The sequence below is a fragment of the Schistocerca gregaria genome, chromosome 1 (genome assembly GCF_023897955.1).
Source record: "Schistocerca gregaria isolate iqSchGreg1 chromosome 1, iqSchGreg1.2, whole genome shotgun sequence".
NCBI lineage: Eukaryota > Metazoa > Arthropoda > Insecta > Orthoptera > Acrididae > Schistocerca > Schistocerca gregaria.
Window position 1 is genome coordinate 986,168,661 of NC_064920.1, and position 22,578 is coordinate 986,191,238.

The 22,578-nt window shown below is 43.4% G+C and overlaps 1 protein-coding gene across 2 annotated transcripts in view; it reads left to right on the plus strand.

Annotated features, from left to right (window-relative positions):
- The first annotated feature begins 7,252 nt into the window (after positions 1-7,252).
- The window catches only part of LOC126277867 (parathyroid hormone/parathyroid hormone-related peptide receptor-like), a 506,877-nt gene continuing 491,551 nt past the window's right edge, over positions 7,253-22,578 (plus strand). For both annotated transcript variants that reach the window (XM_049977414.1, XM_049977424.1), the window contains exon 1: positions 7,253-7,397. The gene's annotated coding sequence lies outside the window, so the exon portion shown is untranslated. The remainder of the gene's footprint in view (positions 7,398-22,578) is intronic.

The window sequence follows — 22,578 nt, forward strand, 5'->3', positions numbered from 1 at the left end:
AATGCCTTTCGACTTAACACGTGCTCTGTCATCCTGTCCCTTCTTCTTGACAGCGTTGTCGAAATATTTCATTTCCAACCGATTCTGCAGAGAACGTCCTCATTCCTAATCAGTCGACCCAATTTTCATAATCCTTCTATAACACCACATCTAAAAGACTTCGATTCTTTGCTTTCCAGTTTTCGCACAGCCCATGATTCACTTCCATACAGCACACATTCTCTTCAAATTCCTTCCTCAAATTAAGTCTATATCTCCTCCTGGATACGCCTTACAATCCAGAATCTGATTTCGGAATCACTGTCTAACCATGATGTAATCTAACTGAAATCCTTTGGAATCCCCTGGCCTTTCCAGGTATACCTCCTCCTTTTGTGATTCTTGAACAGAGTATTCGCTATTACTAGCTGAAATTAGTCTTTCTCTTCTCTCATTCCTTGTGCTAAGCCCATATTCTCCTGTAACCCTCATTTTGCCAACGGCCTTGTCAAAAAGGGCGGACAGCGGTTCAGGGTACTCTGTCTACATCTATATCCATACTCCGCAAGCCACCTGACGGTGTGTGGCGAAGTGGGAAACTGCCCCTAAAGGTGGAAGAACCAGCAATGAACAGCTGCATGAGATGCAGAAGGCAATGGAAACCACTGCATTAAAGACACATGACATGTATCCACATGGCATATGGCCTATAATTGAAAAAGTGTTATGTTGATCTCTCCATTGGCAAAAGATTCCGGGATAGGCCCCCATTCCGATCTCTGGGAGGGATCTGCCAAGGAGCAGGTGACAGTGAGGTAAAGCGTGAATAATCAACGAAAGGATAACGTTCTACGAGTCGGGGCGTGGAATGTCAGAAGCTTGAATGTGGTAGGGAATCTAGAAAATCTGAAAAGGGAAATGCAAGGCTCAGTCTAGTTACAGTAGGGTTTAGTGAAGTGAAATGGAAAGAAGACAAGGATTTATGGCCAGATGGGTATGTAGTGATATCAACAGCAGCAAAAAATGGTATAACAGGAGTAGGATTCGTTATAAAGGTATGGCAAGAGTGTGTTACTGTGAATATTTCAGTGATAGGTTTGTTCTTCTCAGAATCGTCAGAAAACCAAGACCGACAACGATAGTACAGGTATACGTGCCGACGCTGCAAGTTGAAGATGAAAAGATAGAGAAAGTATATGAAGATATTGAAAGGGAGAAACAATACAAAAAAGGGAGTGAAAATATAATAGTCATGGGGGATTGGAATGCAGTTGTAGGGGAAGGAGTAGAGGAAAAGGTTATAGGATTATGCGGGCTGGGGATAAGTAATGAGAGAGAAGAAAGACTAATTGAGTTCTGTGATAAATTTCAACTACAATAGCGAATACTCTGTTCAAGAATCACAAGAGGAGGAGGTATACTTGGAAAAAGCCGGGCGATATGGGAAGATGTAGTTACATTACATCATGGTTAGACAATGATTCAGAAATCCGTTTATGGATTGTAAGGCGTTCCCAGGAGCAGATATGGACTCAGATCACGATGTAGTAGTGATGAAGAGAAGGCTGAAGTTGAAACGATTAGTCAGGAAGAACACATACGCAAAAAAGTGGGAGACGAAAGTATTAAGTTCTCTAAAGCTGTAGATAGAGCAATAAAGAAGAGTCCAGTAGGCAGTACCGTTAAGAGGAATGGACATCTCTAAAAAGGGCAATCACAGAAGCTGGAAAGAAACACATAGGTGCAAAAAAGAAGATAACTGTAAAGAAACCATGGATAACAGAATAAATATTTCAGCTGATCGATAAAAGAAGGAACTACAAAAATGTTCAGGGAAATTCAGGAATATAAAAATAAAAGACGCTGAAGAATGAAACAAATAGAAAGTGCAGGGTAGCTAAGACGAAATGGCTGCATGAAAAATGCGAAGAAATTGAAAAAGAAATGATAGTCGGAAGGACTGACTCAGCACATAGCAAAGTCAAAACAATCTTCGGTGAAATTAAAAACAAGGGCGGTTATATTAACTGTGCAACCGGAATTCCATTGTTAAAGGTAGAGGAGAGAGCAGACAGGTGGAAAGAGTACACTGAAGGCCTCTATGAGGAGGAAGATTTGTCTGATATGATAAAAGAAGAAACAGGAGTCGATTTAGAAGACATAGGGGATACAGTATTAGAATCAGAATTTAAAAGAGCTTTGGAGGACTTAAGGTCAAATAAGGCAGAAGGGATCGATAAAATTCCATCAGAATTACTAAAATCATCACCGCGAGTCAACAAAACGGCTATTCACATTGGTGTGCAGAACGTACGAGTCTGTCAATATACCGTCTGACTTTCGGGAAAATATCATCCACACAATTCCGAAGACTGCAAGAGCTGACAAGAGCGAGAACTATCGCACAATCAGCTTAACAGTTCATACATCCAAGTGGCTGACAAGAATAAAATACAGAAGAATGGAACAGATAATTGAGGATGTGTTAGATGACGATCAATTTGGCTTTAGTAAAGGCAAAGGCACCAGAGAGGCAATTCTGAATTTGCGGTTGATGATGGAGGCAAGACTAAAGAAAAATCTGCTGAATGGAATGAACCGTCTAATGAGTGCAGAATATGGATTGACAGTAAATCAAAGAATGACGAAGGTTGTGAGAAGTAACAGAAATGAGAGCATCGAGATACATAACATCATGATTGATGGTCACAAAGTTAAGGGATTCTGCAGCAAAATAACCCATTACGGACGGAACAAGGAGGACATCAAAAGCAGACTAGCACTGGAAAAAAGCCATTCCTGGCCAAGACAAGTCTACTAGCATCAAACACAGTCCTTAATTTGTGGAAGAAATTTCTGAGAATATACAATTGGAGCACAGCTTTGCATGATAGTGAAACATGGACTGTGGGAAAACCGGAACAGAAGAGAATCGAAGAATTTGAGATGTGGTGCTGCAGACGAATGTTGAAAATTAGGTGGAATGAGGAGGTTCTGCGCAGAATCGGAGAGGAAAAGGATATGTGGAAGACACTGACAAGAAGAAGGGACAGAATGATAGGACATCTGTTAAGACATCAGGGACTGACTTCCATTGTGCTAGAGGGAGCTGTAGAGGTCAAAAGCTGTAGAGGAAGTTAGAGCCTGGAATACATCCAGCAGGCAATTGAGGACGTAGGTTGCAAGTTCTACTCTGAGATGAAGAGGTTGGCATAGGTGAGAAATTCGTGGTCGCATCAAACCAGTCAGAAGATTGACGACTTAAAAAAAAATAAAACCTTTTCGTCTACTCCTTCCCCTATAACTGCATTCTAGTCCCCCATGACTATTAGATTTTCATCTCCCTTTACGTACTGCATTACCCTTTCAGTATCCTCATATACTTTCTCTATCTCTTGATCTACAGCTAGTGAGGTTGACATGTATCCCTGGACTATCGTCGGTATTGGTTTGCTATCGATTCTGAGAAGAACACCCCTATCACTGAACTGTTCACAGTAGCAGGGGTTTTGACGTAACTTCCTATTCATAACGAATCCTGCTCCCGTTATACTGTTTTCTGCTGCTGTCAATGTTACTCTATACTCATCTGACTTCACTTCACTGAACTCGTAATACGTTACGATTTCGTTTTTTTAATTAAATATTTGCTCACGGTCACCTCCCCCTTGTCATACCCTTTACCGAGAAGTGAACGGTGGACTACTCCGCAACCTTTTGCCAGTGGTGAGTTCATCAAGACACTTTTCAGTTACAGGCAACATGTGCTGAGGATACACATTATGTCTCTTTAATGCAGTGGTTTCCATTGACTTCTGCATCCTCCTCCCGTAGATCATTGCTTATTATTCCGCCTTTTAGTGGTAGTTTCGCACCTTAAGGGCAAGAGTGTCAAATCGCACCTTAAGGGCAAGAGAGTAAAAAATAGCTCTGATCACTATGAGACTTAACAGCGGAGGTCATCAGTCCCCTAGAGCTTAAAACTACTTAAACCTAACTAACCTTAGGACATCACACACACACATGCCCTAGGCAGGATTCGAACCTATGAACGTAGCGGTCGCGCAGTTCCAGACTGAAGCACCTAGAACCGGTCGGCCACACCGGCCGGCGGTAAGATAGTCCCCTGAACGTTAGTCCGCTCCTCCGCCCTCTCTAATAAGGCCGTTGACAGACCGAGGGCGACTTCCTGACTATTTTTATTCTAAATTTATGCGAGGTTCTAACCTGGGACGGCCCGCATCTCGTGGTCCTGCGGTAGCGCTCTCGCTTCCCACTCACGGGTTCTCGGGTTCGATTCCCGGCGGGGTCAGGGATTTTCTCTGCCTCGTGATGGCTGGGTGTTGTGTGATGTCCTTAGGTTAGTTAGGTTTAAGTAGTTCTAAGTTCTAGGGGACTGATGACCATAGATGTTAAGTCCCATTGTGCTCAGAGCCATTTGGACCATTTTTTTTTCTAAGCTGGGACCGAGGGCGTTTTGATTGCTAGTCAAAGATGCCACACATTTTTAATTTTTTTTACTCATGATATTTGCTTCCCTTTCTTGATTTTGTTCGTCATTCTTCGCGCCGTTTGATCTGAGCGGGCTTCACGTGAACCCATTCAAGTGTATCGGTACCAATTCAAGTTCATCGTTAAATACTTCATTCAGAATTTTTATTACAGATCTCTCTCTCACCGAACACGCTGAGCTACCGTGTCGAGTACCTAAACCATGGGTGCCCATCCGCCCTCCCATTCTGATAATAATTCCGCATTAACCGTTGCCACAGATTTGAAGTCTGCATACCAGACGAAAAATTGAACCTTCTCCTGATATGTCGCCAATCTGATGCACTTCATGTCAAATCTGCAATTAAGGATGAAAGAAGAAATATGTGAGTACCGCTAAACGTTTTAGGTCTCTCTCTCTCTCTCTCTCTCTCTCTCTCTCTCTCTCTCTCTCTCTCTCTCTCTCTCGCTCTAATAGCTTCCAAACTATGACTTTCTTTGTATTATAGGGAGACTTCATGATCATCCTGTACAATGAAACTTATAATTCGTCTAAATTTAAGATAAATGTTTCGTCTGTGTCATGCTGTATCTCCTAAACTAGGTACGCAACATCTTATTTTTATCTGCATATCTCTTCTTTGGCTACGTGATATAGTGCTGGAGTTTTAAACCATCCTTTAGCCGGCCGGTGTCAGTCGTAATGCACATTAAGGAGCCTGACCGCGTGTTCCGATCGAACTCGGTCACCTCCTAAGCTGCTACACTAACAGACCTGTCTGTTTGCAGATTACTATTGACAGACACGTGTCGGTTAGCGTTATCTGCAGCCAGACAAGAAGGCCTCCTCCTCATTTCTGACGTCTGACCACTGTCGAACACGTGCACTCCACAGAGATTTGCAGAGTATGGCGATGTAAATATATTTTAAAAACGAACACAAACAGTCTCGGCCGCAAAAACATTTGTTTCTTAACCATGCCAAGACCTTCATCGGTAGGCTGTGGCGGTGAATGTGGCGGGTGTTGTAGCTCTACTAACGTCAACTGATCAACACACGCTCGATTCACAGCCACCACCTACCACCATGGTGTGAGGATCTGAGGATGGTCAAAAAATGATCGAAACCAGTTACCACAAAAAAAATTTTTGAGGTCGAGACTGTTTGCTATTTTTTGCCGGATCGCTGTTCTCCAGGAGAAATGTTCTCCGAATTACTGATGTACATACAATGGGCGTTTGAAAAGTCTGTGCAAAAATAAAATCTACTTATGTGTTTGGAGTAAACCTTTTTTTTATTTTTCGTCATAGTCTTCTTTTAGACTTATACACTTCGTCCAACGGTGTTCTAATTTGTTGATCCCTTCCGAATAATAGGAATTGTCCAAGTCTATAAAATAGCTATTAGTTGCTGCAATCACCTCCTCTTTGAATAAAATCTTTGTCACGCCAGCCGTTTCTTCAAATTGGGGAACAAATAGTAGACCTAGGGAGCCAAGTCTGGAGAACAGGGGGGATGTGAAACGAGTTGGAATACTATTTCCATTACTTTTGCAACCACAGCTGTTGAGGTGTGTGATGGTTCATTGTCATGATGAAGGCGTTTTTCTTGCACCTTGGTTTTCAAACGGTCCAATAACGATGAGTAATATTCAGATGTAATAGTTTTACCCTTTTCCAGATAGTCGATGAGGATTATCCCCTGCAAATCCCAAAAGACAGTCGCCATAACCTTTCTGGCCGAAGGAATGGTCTTCGCCCTTTTTGATGCAGGTTCTCCCTTGGTAACCAATTGTTTAGATTGTTGTTTGGTGTCAGAAGTATAGTAATGTATTTTAACTTCACCCACAGTGATGAAACCACGCTTAACGTCCTGCGGATTTTTCCTGAACAGCTGCAAACCATCCTTGCAACACTTCACACGATTCCGTTTTTGGTCAAGCTCGAGCAATCGCGGAAACTATCTTGCGGATAGCCTTCTCATGTCCAAATGTTTGTGCAAAATATTATGTAAAATATTATATACTCGTTCATTCGAGATGCCCACAGCACTAGCAATCTCGCGGACCTTGAGTCTCCTGTCACTCATCACCATATTATGGATTTTATCAATGATTTCTGGACTCGTAACTTCCACAGGGCGTCCAAAACGTTCAGCATCACTTGTGCCCATATGGCCATTCCGAAAATTTTGAAACCACTTATAAACTGTTCTAATCAAAAGTGCAGAGTCACCGTAATGTTTATCAAGCTTCTCTTTAGTCTCCTGAGGCGTTTTGCCTTTCATAAAGTAATGCTTAATCACCATACGAAATTCTTTTTCGTCCATTTTTTGACAAGCACTCGGCTTCCTTGATTCACACGAACGCCAAACACAAAGAAATAGACCAATATGGCTGAAACTTGGTGTGCGTTCTTTCCAAAGATGCTACTATCTAAACATGACCTCGATACGCACCGGTGCTGCCATCTCTCGGACTTTGCACGGACTTTTCAAACGTCCCTCGTATAAACTGATGGACAATGCAAATTTGCCAGCTCTTGTGAGTGGCTACGTCCAAACCCCCCACGCCTGTCATTGCTGTCGACTTGTGCCGCGACCTCAGTGTCTGGCCTGTTCCCAGCCAGCATGTCAGAGGCCTCCTTCAGCAGCGCGTGGCCCCGGCGCGTCCCGCGGTCCGCGGCAGCTGTGGTGACGTCACGGATTATCTGCCCGCCGGCCGGCCTCGGACCCGCGAGTGAGGCGCCGACAAACACACGCACAACAGTGGGCTGCCGGCAGCGGAGCGGGACGCGCGCGAATTTCGCTACGGGCCGGAACACTGCAGCTCACCGTTCAGTGTGTGTGTGTGTGTGTGTGTGTGTGTGCGCACCAGGTATCGCACTTCGCAGCAGGAGAGGTAGCTGTGTCGCGAGTGCTTCTCCAGGTAAGTTTACAACAGCTTCCTGTATCTTATATTCCAGCATGTAACTAAATTCCCTTTACATGTTTCGAAGACAAGTTCCTTATACCAAAACAAAACAAAAAATCTGGTAAACGTGGGTTCTAAAATACGTACCTGAAGAACTATGAGCATTTTTCATCATCGATACTGTGAAAAAATCTCTTCCACAGCAAGCTCTTTGCACCAATTGTAAAGTTACACTTGTCGCTAACGTGCCAGGAAGAGGGGTTATAATTTTTACATCACACTTCTGACACCAATTGTAAAGTTATACAGACGCTAACGTGCCACTTTTGACACCAATTGTAATGTTAGGGGAAGGGATTATGCACCCAATGTTAATGTGTAGCTTGACAGGAAAGGGGAAAGAAGGTTGTTAAATATGCCTCGTGGCGGAAGTGTGCAGGAGGGCGAGCGGTCAGGATTTGATAGTGGGCATCCAGGGCTGCCGTTAAATGAGAAAACAGGAGATTAAGTACAATGAACAGGATATATTTCAATGTACGGTGTACAAAGGGCGCGCCTAGGGTCGGAAGTTAGCAGGTTTAGGCCAATCTAGGAGGTCGAATAAATAATTAAAATGGGCAACGGAAGGGGAAGCGGTTCATGTTAAGTTACGTTGGTGGCAGGTCGCGAAACGCAGAGCCGGAGGTATGCCTTCCAAAAAGACGTCTGTTCTGCTCGAGGTCTGGATTGCAAGAGAGGGAAGCAAGTGTGTTCTGCTCCGCAGGACGCTCCGGCGTCCACACACGTGATCGGTATCCCGCGCACGCTATTGGCTAAGATCAATGGCGGACAGAACCGCCTAGGTTTTGAAAGGCAAGCGACTTCTGTCACGTAGACACGGCGTGAATTACTCTGGGAGAAAACTTGTAAAGATTTCACTGGGCCTTTGAAATAAATTTCTTAAACCAGTTCCCTAAAATATTCCTTGACTGGCAGCCATCCTGTACAATATTTTGAAAGGAGGAGCCCATGTTTACTAGGCATTACTCTCTCCTATTGTTAGAAGGAACCTGTCCTCAAAATATATGAAAGGAATTTAGCTACACCCTGTATAATCGAAAATGCTTACCATAACGCGTAACTCTTCCTCAGAACACACGCTGGTTCAGTTTCTTATATCTTTCCAGAAGGCACTACCCCGTTGTCCATTTCAGCACCTGCAGCTCCTCGAAACTGATCGAAATTTTATAATCACCCAATCAGTCTACTGGAGTAGAGTGGCGTTTAAGCGTTCCGCTGGCCCGTGTCTGTTTGAATGAAATCCGTTTGGGTATTAGGTCACGTTATTTTGAAGCTAGTATAACTATTAAAATCGACGTTTCCACCGTCTTTGCAGTAGCTCTTTTCAGGGCAACCTGATGAGGTCACCTGTTCGTTTTATAATTGTTACAGACATTTGTTAAAGGACCATACTCCAAAAACTTAAGTTTTCGCAAACGAAGGAAAACATTCAGCAGGTGAATAGATGGAATGTAGCACAGTGGACTTTTCCATGTTTAAAGAACAGAATGTAATTGATATTTAGCCTTTACTGTACCTGATAAGTAGTGCAATCTCTTTCAAGAAATTAAGTCCAGAATCCTACAATAAGTTTCTTTTCTTGAGGAATCAATTCATATACATGAACCAGTAATGTTTTTGGTGGTGTTTTAGATTATTTCTTTTTTTTGCTCATACTTATTCACAGTATTGTAACTCTAATCAAAGTACATACAAAATGGTTTCATTGATCTTGAATCAGTAGCAGCAGTGTTACGAACAGGATATTTCTTCGGATCATTGTAAAAATACCTAAATTGATGCGCAGTACAATCAGTCAAACGATAAATGTCTTGCATTTTATCCTATTAACGGCCACTGGTCCAGTTTCAGCCTTCCCCAAATTAAAAACATACACTCTTCTGGAAATACACATATCAAAAAAAAGTTTTTCAACACCTCCGTTCCGAGAGTTCCGGAATCTGTACAGAAAAATGGAATAGAGATCAACATAAACATCCTTACCGCTCTTTTTATTGCTCATCAAAACCACACATTGCATGTTGTACCACCACACAGCGAGACCTTCGGAGGTGGTGGTCCAGATTGCTGTACACACCGGTACCTCTAATACCCAGTAGCACGTCCTCTTGCATCGATGCATGCCTGTATTCGTCGTAGCATACTATCAACAAGTTCATCAAGGCACTGTTGATCCAAGTTTTCCCACTCTACAACGACGATTCGGCGTAAATCCCGCAGTCGTTGGTGGATCACGTCGCCAATAAACAGCCCTTTTCCATCCATCCCAGCCATGTTCGATAATGTTTGTGTTTGGAGACCATGCTGGCCACTCTATATGGGCTATGTCGTTATCTTGAAGGAACTCAATCACAAGATGTACACGATGGGGGCGCGAATGCCTCGCCAGTATGCTGCCAATATGATTGAACTATCGGTCGGAGGATGGCATTCACGAATAGCACAGCCGTTACGGCGCCTTCAATGACAACCAGCGGGGTACGTCGGCCCCACATAATGCCACCCCAAAACAGCAGGGAACCTCCATCTCGCAGCACTCGCTGGACAGTGTGTCTAAGGCGTTGAGCCTGACCGGGTTGCCTCCAAACACGTCTCCGACGATTGTCTGGTTGAAGGTATAAGTGACACTCATCGGTGAAGGGAACGTGATGACAATCCTGAGCAGTCCATCTGTACCGCGCTGCATGGTGTCGTGGTTGCAGAGATGGACCTCGCCATGGACGTCGGGAATGAAGTTACGCATCCGCGCACAGGTTGAGTCGTAAAACGACGTCCTGAGGCTGCACAAAGAGCATTGTTCATAAAGGTGTCGTTGCTGTCAAGATTCCTCCGAGCCATAACTCGTAGGCAGCGGTCATCTACTGCACTAGGAGCCCTTGTGCGGCCTGAGCGAGGCATGTCATCGATAGTTCCTGTCTCTCTGTATCTCCTCCGTGTCCGAACAACATGAACAACATCGCTTTGGTTCACTCCGAGACGCCTGGACACTTCCCTTGTTGAGAGCCCCTCGTGCACAAAGTAACAATGCGGACGCGATCGAAGCGCGGTATTGAACGTCTAGACGTGTACGTCTTCATCTACATTGATACTCTGCAAATAACATTTAAGTGCCTGGCAGAGGGTTCATCGAACCACTTTCACAATTCTCTATTATTCCAATCTCGTATTACCTGCGGAAAGAATGAACATCTATATCTTTCCGTAAGCGCTCTGATTTCCCTTATTGTATCGTGCTGATCATTTCTCCATATGTAGGTCGGTGTTAACAAAATATTTTCGCATTCGGACGGAAAGTTGGTGATAGGAATTTAGTGAGAAGTTTCCGTCGCAACGAAAAAGCCTTTCTTTTAATGATGTCCAGCCAAAATCTTTTATCATTTCTGTGACACTCTCTCCCATATTTCGCGATAATACGAAATGTGCTGCCTTTCTTTGAACTTTTTCTATGTACTCCGTCAGTCCTATCTGGTAAGGATCCCACACCGCGCAACAGTATTCTAAAAGAGGACGGATAAGCGTACTGTAGGTAGTCTCCTTAGTAGGTCTGTTACATTTTCTAAATGTCCTGCCGATAAAACGCAGTCTTTAGTTAGCCTTTCCCATAACACTTTCTTTGTGTTCCTTCGCATTTAAGTTGTTCGTAATTTTAATACCTCGGTATTTAGTTGAGTTTACGGCTTTTAGATTTGACTGATTTATCGTGTAACCGAAGTTTAACGAATTCCTTTTAGCACTCATGTGGATGATCTCACACTTTTCATTATTTAGCGTCAACTGCCAATTTTGACACCATTCAGATATCTTTTCTAAATCTTTTTACAAACTTGTTTTTATCTTCTGATGACTTTATTAGCCGATAAACGACAGCGTCATCTGCAAACAACCTAAGGCGGCTGCTCAGTTTGTCTCCCAAATGCCGGCCGGAGTGGCCGTGCTGTTCTAGGCGTTACAGTCTGGAACCGAGCAACCACTACGGTCGCAGGTTCGAATCGTGCCTCGGGCATGGATGTGTGTGATGACCTTAGGTTAGTTAGGTTTAATTAGTTCTAAGTTCTAGACGACTGATGACCTCAGAAGTTAAGTCGCATAGTGCTCAGAGCCATTTGAACCATTTTCTCCCAAATCGTTTATATAGATAAGGAACAGCAAAGGGCCTATAACACTACCTTGGGGAACGCCAGATATCACATCTGCTTTTCTCGATGATTTTCCGTCAGTTGCTGTGAACTGTGACCTCTCTGACAGGAAATCACAAATACTGTCACATAACTGAGACGATATTCCATAAGCACGCAATTTCACTACAATATACAGAATCGATCTGAAATCCTTTGTCAATAGCACTCAACACATCATGTGAATAAAGAGCTAGTGGTGTTTCACAGGCACAATGTTTTCTAAACCCATGTTGACTGTGTGTCAATAGACAGTTTTCTTCGAGGTAATTCATAGTATTTAAACACAATATATATTCTAGAATCCTGATGCATATCGACGTTAACAATATGGGCCTGTAATTTAGTGGATTACTCCTACTACCTTTCTTGAATATTGGTGTGACCTGTGCAACTTTCCAGTCTTTGGGTACGGATCTTCCGTCGAGTGAACGGTTGTATATGATCGTTAAATATGGAGCTAATACATCAGTATACTCCCAAAGGAACCTAATTAGTATACAGTCTGGACCAAAAGGCTTGCTTTTATTAAGTGATTAAGTTGCTTCACTATTTCGAGGATATTTACTTCTACGTTACTCATGTTGGCTGCTGTTCTCTATTCGAATTCTGGAATATTTACTTCGTCTTCCTTTGTGAAGTCATTTCGGAAGACTGTGTTTAATAACTCTGCTTTGGCAGCTATGTCTTCGATAGTATCTCCATTGCTAACGCGTAGAGAAAGCATTGATTGTTTCTTGCCGCTAACATACTTCACATACGACCAGAATATCTTTGGATTTTCTGCCAGGTTTCGAGACAAACTTTCGTTGTGGAAACTGTTATAAGCATCTCGCATTGAAGTCTGCTCTAAATATCGAGCTTCTGTTAGAGATCGCCAATCTTGGGGATTTTGCGTCTGTTTAAAGTTGACATGTTTGTTTCTTTGTTTCTGGACAGTGTTTTAACCTGTTTTGTGTACCAAGGAGGATCAGCTCCGTCGTTTGTTAATTTATTTGGTATAAATCTCTCAATTGCTACCAATACTATTTCTTTGAATTCAAGTCACATCTGGTCTACACTTATATTATTAATTATGTGTAGATTGTCTCTCAGGAAGGCTTCAAGTGAATTTTTATCTGCTTTTTTGAATAGGTATATTTCTCGCTTATTTTAGGAGGATTTGCGGATTACAGTATTCAGTCTCTCTACGAAAACCCTGTATTCACTAATCCCTGTATCGGTTTTGATTCTCGTTATTAACTCAGGATTATTCGTTGCTAAGAGGTCAAGTGTGTTTTCACAACCGTTTACTATTCGCGAGGCCTCATGAACTAACTGCTCGAAATAATTTTCAGAGAATGCGTTCAGCCAAATTTCGGATCATGTTTTATGCGTATGTATTTTCGCCAACATATCGAGGGAAAATAAAAGTCACGTCCAACTATTATCGTATGAGTCGGGTACGTGTTTGAAATAAAACTCAAGTTTTCTTTGAACCTTTCAGCAACTGTATCATCTGAATTGTGAGGTCGGTAAAAGAATCCTATTTTTATTTTATTCCCATTGCCAACAGTGACATCTGCCCATACTAACTCACACGACGTATATACTTCAATTTCGCGACAAGTTAAACCACTTCTAACAGCAACAAACACTTTCGGAACGCCATTAGGTTTTTCTCAAAAATTTCGGCTGACCTTATATCCGGCTTTAGCGGGCTTTCAGTGCCTTTACCGATTTATGCATCAGTGCTTTCTATTAGCTCTTGGAGCTATGGTACTTCCCCAACACAGCTCCGACAATTTACAACTGTTATACCAATGGCTCCTGTATCTACGTTCTTCCTGTGTTCAACCTGCACCCTTTGCGACTGAAGCGCTTCTTGTGTTTTCCGGAGACCCTCTAACCTAAAAAACCGCCCAGTCCACGCCACACAACCCACGCTACCCGTGTAGCCGCCTCCTGCGTATAGTGGACAACTGACCTATTCACCGGAACCCGAAACCCAACCACCCTTTGGCGCAAGTCGAGGAATTTGCAGCCTACACGATCGCAGAACCGTCTGAACCTCTGATTCAGACCCTCCACTCGGCTCTGTACCAGAGGTTCGCAATCGAACTTGTCGACTATGCTGCAACAAATGGTCAGCTCTGCATTCATCTTTCAAGCAAGACTGGCAGCCTTTACCACTTCTGTTAGCCGCTAGAAACCAGAGAGAATCTCTTCTGATCCAAAACGACACACATCATTGGTACCGACATGAGCAACCACCTGTAGTGGGCTCCAACCAGTGTTTTTCATGGCATCTGGGAGGACCCTTTCCACATCTGGAATGACTCCACCCGGTATGCACACGGAGTGCACATTGGTTTTCTTCCCCTTCCTGTCAGCCAAGTCCGTAAGGGACCCCATGACGCGCCTAACGTTGGAGCTCCCAACTACCAATATTCCCAAGCTCTGTGTTTGCCCGGATTTTTCTGGCTGAGTAGTTTCCTTTGAAACAGAACAACACGAGCCGTGTACCTCCTTCCTGGTAGAATGACTGGAACTGATCGGCTGTCGGACCCTCTCCGTCTAATAGGTGCTGCTTATGCACGGTTGGTTACATCTTTGGGCGGGTTCAGTGACATCTCTGAACAGTCAAAGGGACTGTGTCTGTGATAATATATCCACAATCAACGTCTATCTTCAGGAGTTCTGGGAACCGGGGTGATCATAAACTTTTCTTGAAGCGTGTAAAAGATTGAATGTATGCATCTGGAGCCCTCCTATGCATTCGGCAGCCACAAATGCTGGCTGTAACTTCGACACTCCTGGAAATTGAAGTAAGAACACCGTGAATTCATTGTCCCAGGAAGGGGAAACTTTATTGACACATTCCTGGGGTCAGATACATCACATGATCACACTGACAGAACCACAAGCACATAGACACAGGCAACAGAGCATGCACAATGTCGGCACTAGTACAGTGTATATCCACCTTTCGCAGCAATGCAGGCTGCTATTCTCCCATGGAGACGATCGTAGAGATGCTGGATGTAGTCCTGTGGAACGGCTTGCCATGCCATTTCCACCTGGCGCCTCAGTTGGACCAGCGTTCGTGCTGGACTTGCAGACCGCGTGAGACGACGCTTCATCCAGTCCCAAACATGCTCAATGGCGGACAGATCCGGAGATCTTGCTGGCCAGGGTAGTTGACTTACACCTTCTAGAGCATGTTGGGTGGCACGGGATACATGCGGACGTGCATTGTCCTGTTGGAACAGCAAGTTCCCTTGCCGGTCTAGGAATGGTAGAACGATGGGTTCGATGACGGTTTGGATCTACCGTGCACTATTCAGTGTCCCCTCGACGATCACCAGAGGTGTACGGCCAGTGTAGGAGATCGCTCCCCACACCATGATGCCGGGTGTTGGCCCTGTGTGCCTCGGTCGTATGCAGTCCTGATTGTGGCGCTCACCTGCACGGCGCCAAAGACGCATACGACCATCATTGGCACCAAGGCAGAAGCGACTCTCATCGCTGAAGACGACGCGTCTCCATTCGTCCCTCCATTCACGCCTGTCGCGACACCACTGGAGGCGGGCTGCACGATGTTGGGGCGTAAGCGGATGACGGCCTAACGGTGTGCGGGACCGTAGCTCAGCTTCATGGAGACGGTTGCGAATGGTCCTCGCCGATACCCCAGGAGCAACAGTGTCCCTAATTTGCTGGGAAGTGGCGGTGCGGTCCCCTACGGCACTGCGTAGGATCCTACGGTCTTGGCGTGCATCCGTGAGTCGCTGCGGTCCGGTCCCAGGTCGACGGGCACGTGCACCTTCCGCCGACCACTGGCGACAACACCGATGTACTGTGGAGACCTCACGCCCCACGTGTTGAGCAATTCGACGGTACGTCCACCCGGCCTCCCGCATGCCCACTATACGTCCTCGCTCAAAGTCCGTCAACTGCACATACGGTTCACGTCCACGCTGTCGCGGCATGCTAGCAGTGTTAAAGACTGCGATGGAGCTCCGTATGCCACGGCAAACTGTCTGACACTGATGGCGGCGGTGCACAAATGCTGCGCAGCTAGCGCCATTCGACGGCCAACACCGCGGTACCTGGTGTGTCCGCTGTGCCGTGCGTGTGATCATTGCTTGTACAGCCCTCTCGCAGTGTCCGGAGCAAGTATGGTGGGTCTGACACACCGGTGTCAATGTGTTCTTTTTTGCATTTCCAGGAGTGTATGTTCAAAATGCCTAAAGGATTACGGTTGATACTCGACTTCGTGGAGCATGCCTACCTTGTTGTTCTTCCGACAACCGCCCCCCTTTCCTGCAATGCGGTAGACACCAGAGGTTGTAGATTAGATTCTTTTAGCTTCATGGTGAACTTATTACTTCTGGGAGCACTTAACGATATTGTTTCACCGTATATATTCCGGCAGCTCTTCTGGGTACCTGTTATACCACGAAAAATTTTCTGTCACGCATTATACGAATGTTCCCTAACAGGAAAAATACTGTTCCACTCGATTAAAATTTTAGTAGCTGCGATAAACGCAGACTTTCAGCGCACACACTGATGCTAATTTTGTCCGGTGCAGGTATCGGAAATAAATGTAGCTCTTTGACATTTTCCGGGACACATTCTTTTATATAATCAAACAGGAAGGAGTACACTTCATGTGCTCTTTACCTAGGAATGCCTTCATGGCATACATGCATTCATTTTTCATGTTGTGTATACAAAATAAATTGAAATGTTTCCTGAAATATTTGGCGTAATACTTAAATGCAATGCCAGAATTGGAATGTTTTGTTTTGCAGCAACACGTACACAGCGTCAACTGTGAGCCCAGAAGTCGAATTTCTAAATCTAAGTGATGAGTAAAGTTGCTCTTGTACAGGAAATGGCTATGTGATCGTGAATGAGTTTCACACATGCAGATGGCATAGCACGGCTCTTATTACGAATTCCCCGCATATACAAAAGCCAAAATGAGAAATGCAAACAAGCAGTACGGCACACTTTACGTCATTCAGTCTTTACTGACAGTTATCTTCCGTAAACTTTTCAAAACACTTGTCATGGCAACTATAAGGTAGAAAAGCGAAAATAACATTACTTTGTCATCCTATTTTCAGACGTAATATACATCGGTAAAAGTAATAATAAATGTTGATATAGTTGTGAAAGAATTGTATCTAACCTGCGTCGTTCACCGGTTTATCGTTCTGAAAACTGTTTTTATAACAGTATTTTCGTAATTTCCAGCATTACGTTCCCCTTTCTTTCTTTTCCTGGTAATTTCTCTACGTTCCAACTCAGCTCTTGAAACCGTTTTACATCTCACAACACATGTTTAGAAATAAAAACAGTTGAACTACGATAAAAGAAACGTATAGCATAGAGCACTAGGCACTCGACAGATGCCGGGAGAAAATGATCAACATTGAAAGCGATTTATTCCAGGAATAACGCCTTTTCAAAAACGACATCGCTGTAACGAGCTCGCTCTAACACCTTTAAGAAAGCAATAAAGACCTCTTCTTGCAGAAAGTTGTATCTACATGTATAGCATCTAATATCGTGCATAACTCATTTTGTTAAAATTTGGAGTAAGGCTCTTCCATTAACGACTGTAGTTACTGTTTGACGTGGTTACATATTCAAAGAAATTTTATTCACAATAAGGTAGTTAATATTTCTTAATGAAACATGAAAGGTTAAAGATACCGAAACACTGTCAACAAGTGACGTAATTTATGGGACATGCTTTTTTTGTCGCATGGTCAATATTCACAATCTCATTGTTTAGCATAATATTCCTGCAATTACTTTGGTGTTTCGTAGCAGTGGAACAAATCTCTAACGCCCTTCGCTCTTGAAAGACTGATAAGATTGTATGATTTTTTTTTTCTTTCTGTGGAAGTTTCCGGTAAGTGTGATAGATGAAAGGAAAGTTTCGAACACCTCCTCATTTCACCAACAAACACATACCAACATCAGATTATCCAGCTGCGGTGGAATCCACAGCCTCCATTTGCAGTACATTTGCAAAAATATTGGATGCAAATAGTAACAAATGTTATGTTTACAAGATGGTCCCCGTGGCGTTAAACATGTTTAGTCAAGTTTTACGTAGTTTAAAGCTAAATTCAATTTATTGAACGTTTCATTCTCTACTCCAAAGAGTCTAACTGGCTGTTCGAGATCCCTACTATTATATATCGGCCGGCTCCGGTAGCCGTGCGGTTCTGGGGCTGCAGTCGGGAACCGCGGGACTGCTACGGTCGCAGGTTCGAATCCTGCCTCGGGCATGGGTGTGTGTGATGTCCTTAGGTTAGTTAGGTTTAAGTAGGTCTAAGTTCTAGGGGACTTATGACCTAAGATGTTGAGTCCCATAGTGCTCAGAGCCATTTGAATCATGTATTATATATCATGAAAATGTACCCAGCTATTATCAGAATCACATCTACGATTCTTGTTATGTATGCCTAAGGTCATAGTCGTAATAGACTACACGTTCTGGTGTGTCAACAGAATGTATGGTACTCCATGGCCGAAAGAAGTAATCGCCTACATTAAATTGCAACTGTGACGGAAATTAAATAATCTGCTGTGATTATTATCGAATAAAAGAGTATTTAACAATCGCAGTAATGTCGAGTTGAGAGAATAAACACGGCCAATCGATAGGTAAACAGACAACTCGACTTACCGCCTCTTTAATAATCCGGCGGCACGGCTATCGGTTGGCACGGAATTTTGAATTCCGTCTGCAGCCTACACTCTAGCATAGACAGTAAGTACATTCAAGTTTACATGAACAGACGGGACAGAGAGGAAGGTGGTACAAAGTCTGCATGTTAGCACCTCCTCCGAAACATTAACAAAAGATAGACAAATGGCAATATTTTCTGCTCAGACTATAATTAAGGGGAGGTTTACCATCTTTTGGTTCAAAAAATCGATTTTTAATTGCATTTTTTGACCCATAAAAGTGTTTAGAATCCACTCCTGAAACGGTTTTTCCGAATACAGAACGTAAATGTTTGTTATTCGCAGTTGAACAAAAAAATGCACCTGCCTGAAATCAGTCTTTTTCACGCGCTAGTTTTTTCGGGAATTTCGACTTTGTAACCGCAAAAAAATATTCTATGTGCATGCCCATGACTAAAACTGATAAAATGATCAAGGGGCTTACGACGTACTACGGCTTGGCAATCCGACGGCATTCCGGTTCGGTGGAACAGATGAAGAAGGCAATTTGGGCAGCGTATTTCCACAAGTTTTCGACGGATGACCACCCACAACACCAAAATTGTCCGGCTGGGGAAACTAGTTGGTGCAAGTGGCACACTGCAGAGGCTACCGGACATCTGGACGAATATCAACACGACCAGCCGCTCTCCAAAGAGCGGAGGACGAGTTATTGTACCGGTGCTAGGGAGGAAACACACAAAATTCAAAGGAAAGTTTGAACACGTGTGTTTGGAAGTTAGCCCCCAAGCATTTGCATTCTGGTGCGAAGACTGCGGAGATTGCTGCTTTCCTGGCAGTGAGCAGATTCAACGAAGGTTATTCAGCAATTCTCAAGACCATGACAACGATGGACGTCACCCTGGGACTCTATTCGACGCAGTTCGCCAAGCATTCGGACGACCACCAGATTCAAGCGGCCGTACGAGCGGCTCTGGAGCAACGCAGGATTGCCCAGATCGAGCAGAACGCCCTCTATGAGGAACAGGAAAGACTAGTTTATATAGCAGATTGAACATAAGTTGCATAATATTGCATTTATATGTAATTACAAGTTCAAACGCCTTTTTTCTCTAAATTACTTTTTTCCATCGCGCGGTCTGGTAACTTCAAATCTACTGAACCCATTGGCATGATTCTTTGTTTCCGACAAAGCTAACTAAATTGTCTGGGAGTTGTACCACTTACATTCCGATCTATCAACTATAAATATTTTTACTTAGCCGAAGAATTCGAAAATCCAATGAAAAAACGCTATTTTTTTTCAAATGGCCGCAATTTTGTTTCCTGTGGTCCAAATAACTTACGCGAGTTACAACTCCTAAGGAATCATATACGTCGCTAACGTCAACACAATTTTGGTTTCAGACGAGCCGGCTAACGTGTGACATGCCGCGCCTGGAGGTCCACATAGATATTTTGTTTCGTCCCGACGGTACTTCCACCTTGGCTCTTAGACATTCCCGGTCGAAAAAATTCCAGTTTGTAGAGGAAATATCAATAAACATTTTGACGAAATTTGACATTGATGTCTATAACCCATCCCGAGGAAAAAACTCTTAAAGAACATGCTTTTTTCGGGCCAAAGATAGTAAACCTCCCCTTAAATGCATTTATCATCGTTATTTCGACCTGTTATGCCATTCTCAAGTGACAGATCACAAATGAAGGGTCTGAGTGCGTGATCGTTATTAGACGGCACTTCTGCTGGACGCTCAGTATAAATTAAGTGCACTTATTACTTGAACTGTAAAGTAATCACTACACAATACAGAGGGGTCCCGAAATATGTAAACACACTTTGATAGTCAATATTTATGGAACAAAATGACATACCGTTATAGTTCTTGCACGGGGAGAAGGTTACTTTATGTGTTCAAAGCGACTCGCGTTAACTGCCAAACAACGTCGATCCCTCTGGGCTGTTGACTGAAATACCGCTGTCAGTGTTGTCGGTTTGATAGCCTTACAGGACGCCACGATGGTTTTCGTAGCTCATTCAGTGTAGCTGGCTTCTGGTAATAATATTCATTTTGCAAGTCCATCCATAGGTAGAAGTCAAAAGATGTAAGGTCTGGAGACCGTCGTGGGTACTCAACAACTCCTCTTCGACCTATCCATGGTCCTGGTAGATCTTCATTCAAGTAGGTTCTGATGCCTCTGTGGTAATGAGGCGGAGCGCCATCTTGTTGTAGGTAAAATCTTTCATTTCCAAACACATCTCAGATGGCAGATAAAATCGATATTTGCAACATTTGAAAATACTCCTACACCTCAACAGTTACGGTACCTTCAAAGAAGAATGGGCCTATCAAACGATGACATACCACACAACATATTAACATCTGGTAGATTAACTTGTTTGTCCATGTGAACGTGAGGAGCCCAGTACACGCAGTAGTGGAGGTTTACTGTACCATTCAGTTTGAATTGTGCCTCATCGGACCAGATAACCATCGCTGAAAACCGTTCATCCTCACGAAGCATGCTTTCAAACCAATTGCAGTACTCCATCCTTCGATCCGAGTCATTCTCGTTCATAGCCTGCAACGAGCTTGGAAAGCACACTTTTCACTTTGCAACCTTCAGAATTCGTCCTGGGCTTGGTCAGCTTACACCGTGAGGCGCGGCGCTTTTTATCGCTCCTGTCTAGAGCCTGTGTATGTGGAGAATGACTCATGCGCGCACAGCGATAGATGGTCCAAAGCGGGTTCACTCGAGTACATAGTTCTACTTTTCATCCACCAGAGTCCAGTAGTGCGCAGAGACATTCAAGAAACAGCTCAAGAGAATGTTTTTGCGAAGTGTTCTGTTTATTTCCTGAAGGCTTTTTTGTTTATTTATTTTTGTACATTTTTGTATATGGTTTTAGTAGTGTGCATGATGCGTGAATATGGTCTAACGTAAATACGTAGATCATTGTTCTATTGATAAACACTGTACGAACTAGCATGAGAAATTTTTAAGACAGTGTGAACGCAGACGACGGGAATTTTGTATCATATGTTGAGTAAGGTTATGGTAAAAGGAAAGCTAATTCGAGTGCAAATGAAAATAGTTAATAACGTAAAGTGTAAACAAAATATCAGAATGTTAAATATTTATTTCGGGCAAAAGTTCGAATGTGTGTTATTTGTTTATTGGTTAGTCATGAAAAGCGCGGATTAACGCGGGAGTCCTTAAAGAAAATGGACCAATCAGAACGGAATATTCTTCACGCTTCTTTTCTCGTGGAGATATAGAATTCTTACAGCAGTCTAAGAGTCGGAGGCCAGCCTTTCAGTGCTACGGTCGTGTGCAGTATGAGCTCCGAAGGAAGTTATGGTTTGCCGGTTTTAGTCGTGCTAGGTGCCTCAAAAGTGCTTTAAAGTTAAGCCATATTAATTCCGGTCAGTTTTTCTTTTTTTAGAAAGTACGGATTTATTAAGTAAATTTGTATATAAGAAAAGACAGTAATTCCGCGTGGCATATTGAGCAGATAAGTGACTAAAAACTTGAGTGCTTTAGACACTGATAAACTTAATAGTATGGCGAGCAGTTTCATTTGAAAACAATCCAAGCTTATTAGGTATTCAGATTTCGGGAAATACGCTAACGGGAATGAAAGGGTTTTTGCATGACTGTGCTAGGATTAGCATGAGCTTGGCAACGAACGTGTAATTCTAGATTTCAGAATATGCTGAATTTTTGCCAGTATTTTCATCTTTCATTCAAAATCAAGACCTTTTCCCGATTCTTAGAATAGTTGTGTTGTATGCAGCCTGGTGCGAGCTGCAGTACGGTAGGTTTCTGCTCGGCTTTCCTAACGGCGATCTGCTGCCCCGAGTTCACAGGTAGGTGCTGTTCACAGATTATTGGGGTGACTTAATAAAATTGCAGACATTCTCTTATGCACATCCTGAACCGTACCACCAGCTTCAGATTCATCCCTAATATGATAAATTGTTGTACATGTTGATTGTCGTTGTACCTCCATCGATTTTCGTACTTCCAGTACCACTTCAGAATGGCCCTCCGTTGCTCAAACGACGAACTTATTTCATTCATTGCTGCACTGTCTTCTGCTGGAAAACGCACGCCAGGCTCTGAGAGAAACAGAGAACTACGCTGCCGCCCAAAATTGCAACGATATGTCATGGGTAACCCTCGTCTCACTACAATTCCTGCAAAGTTGACGTCATTTTGACGTCACATACAATGTCGACGACCGCATTATCGGCAATCGACTT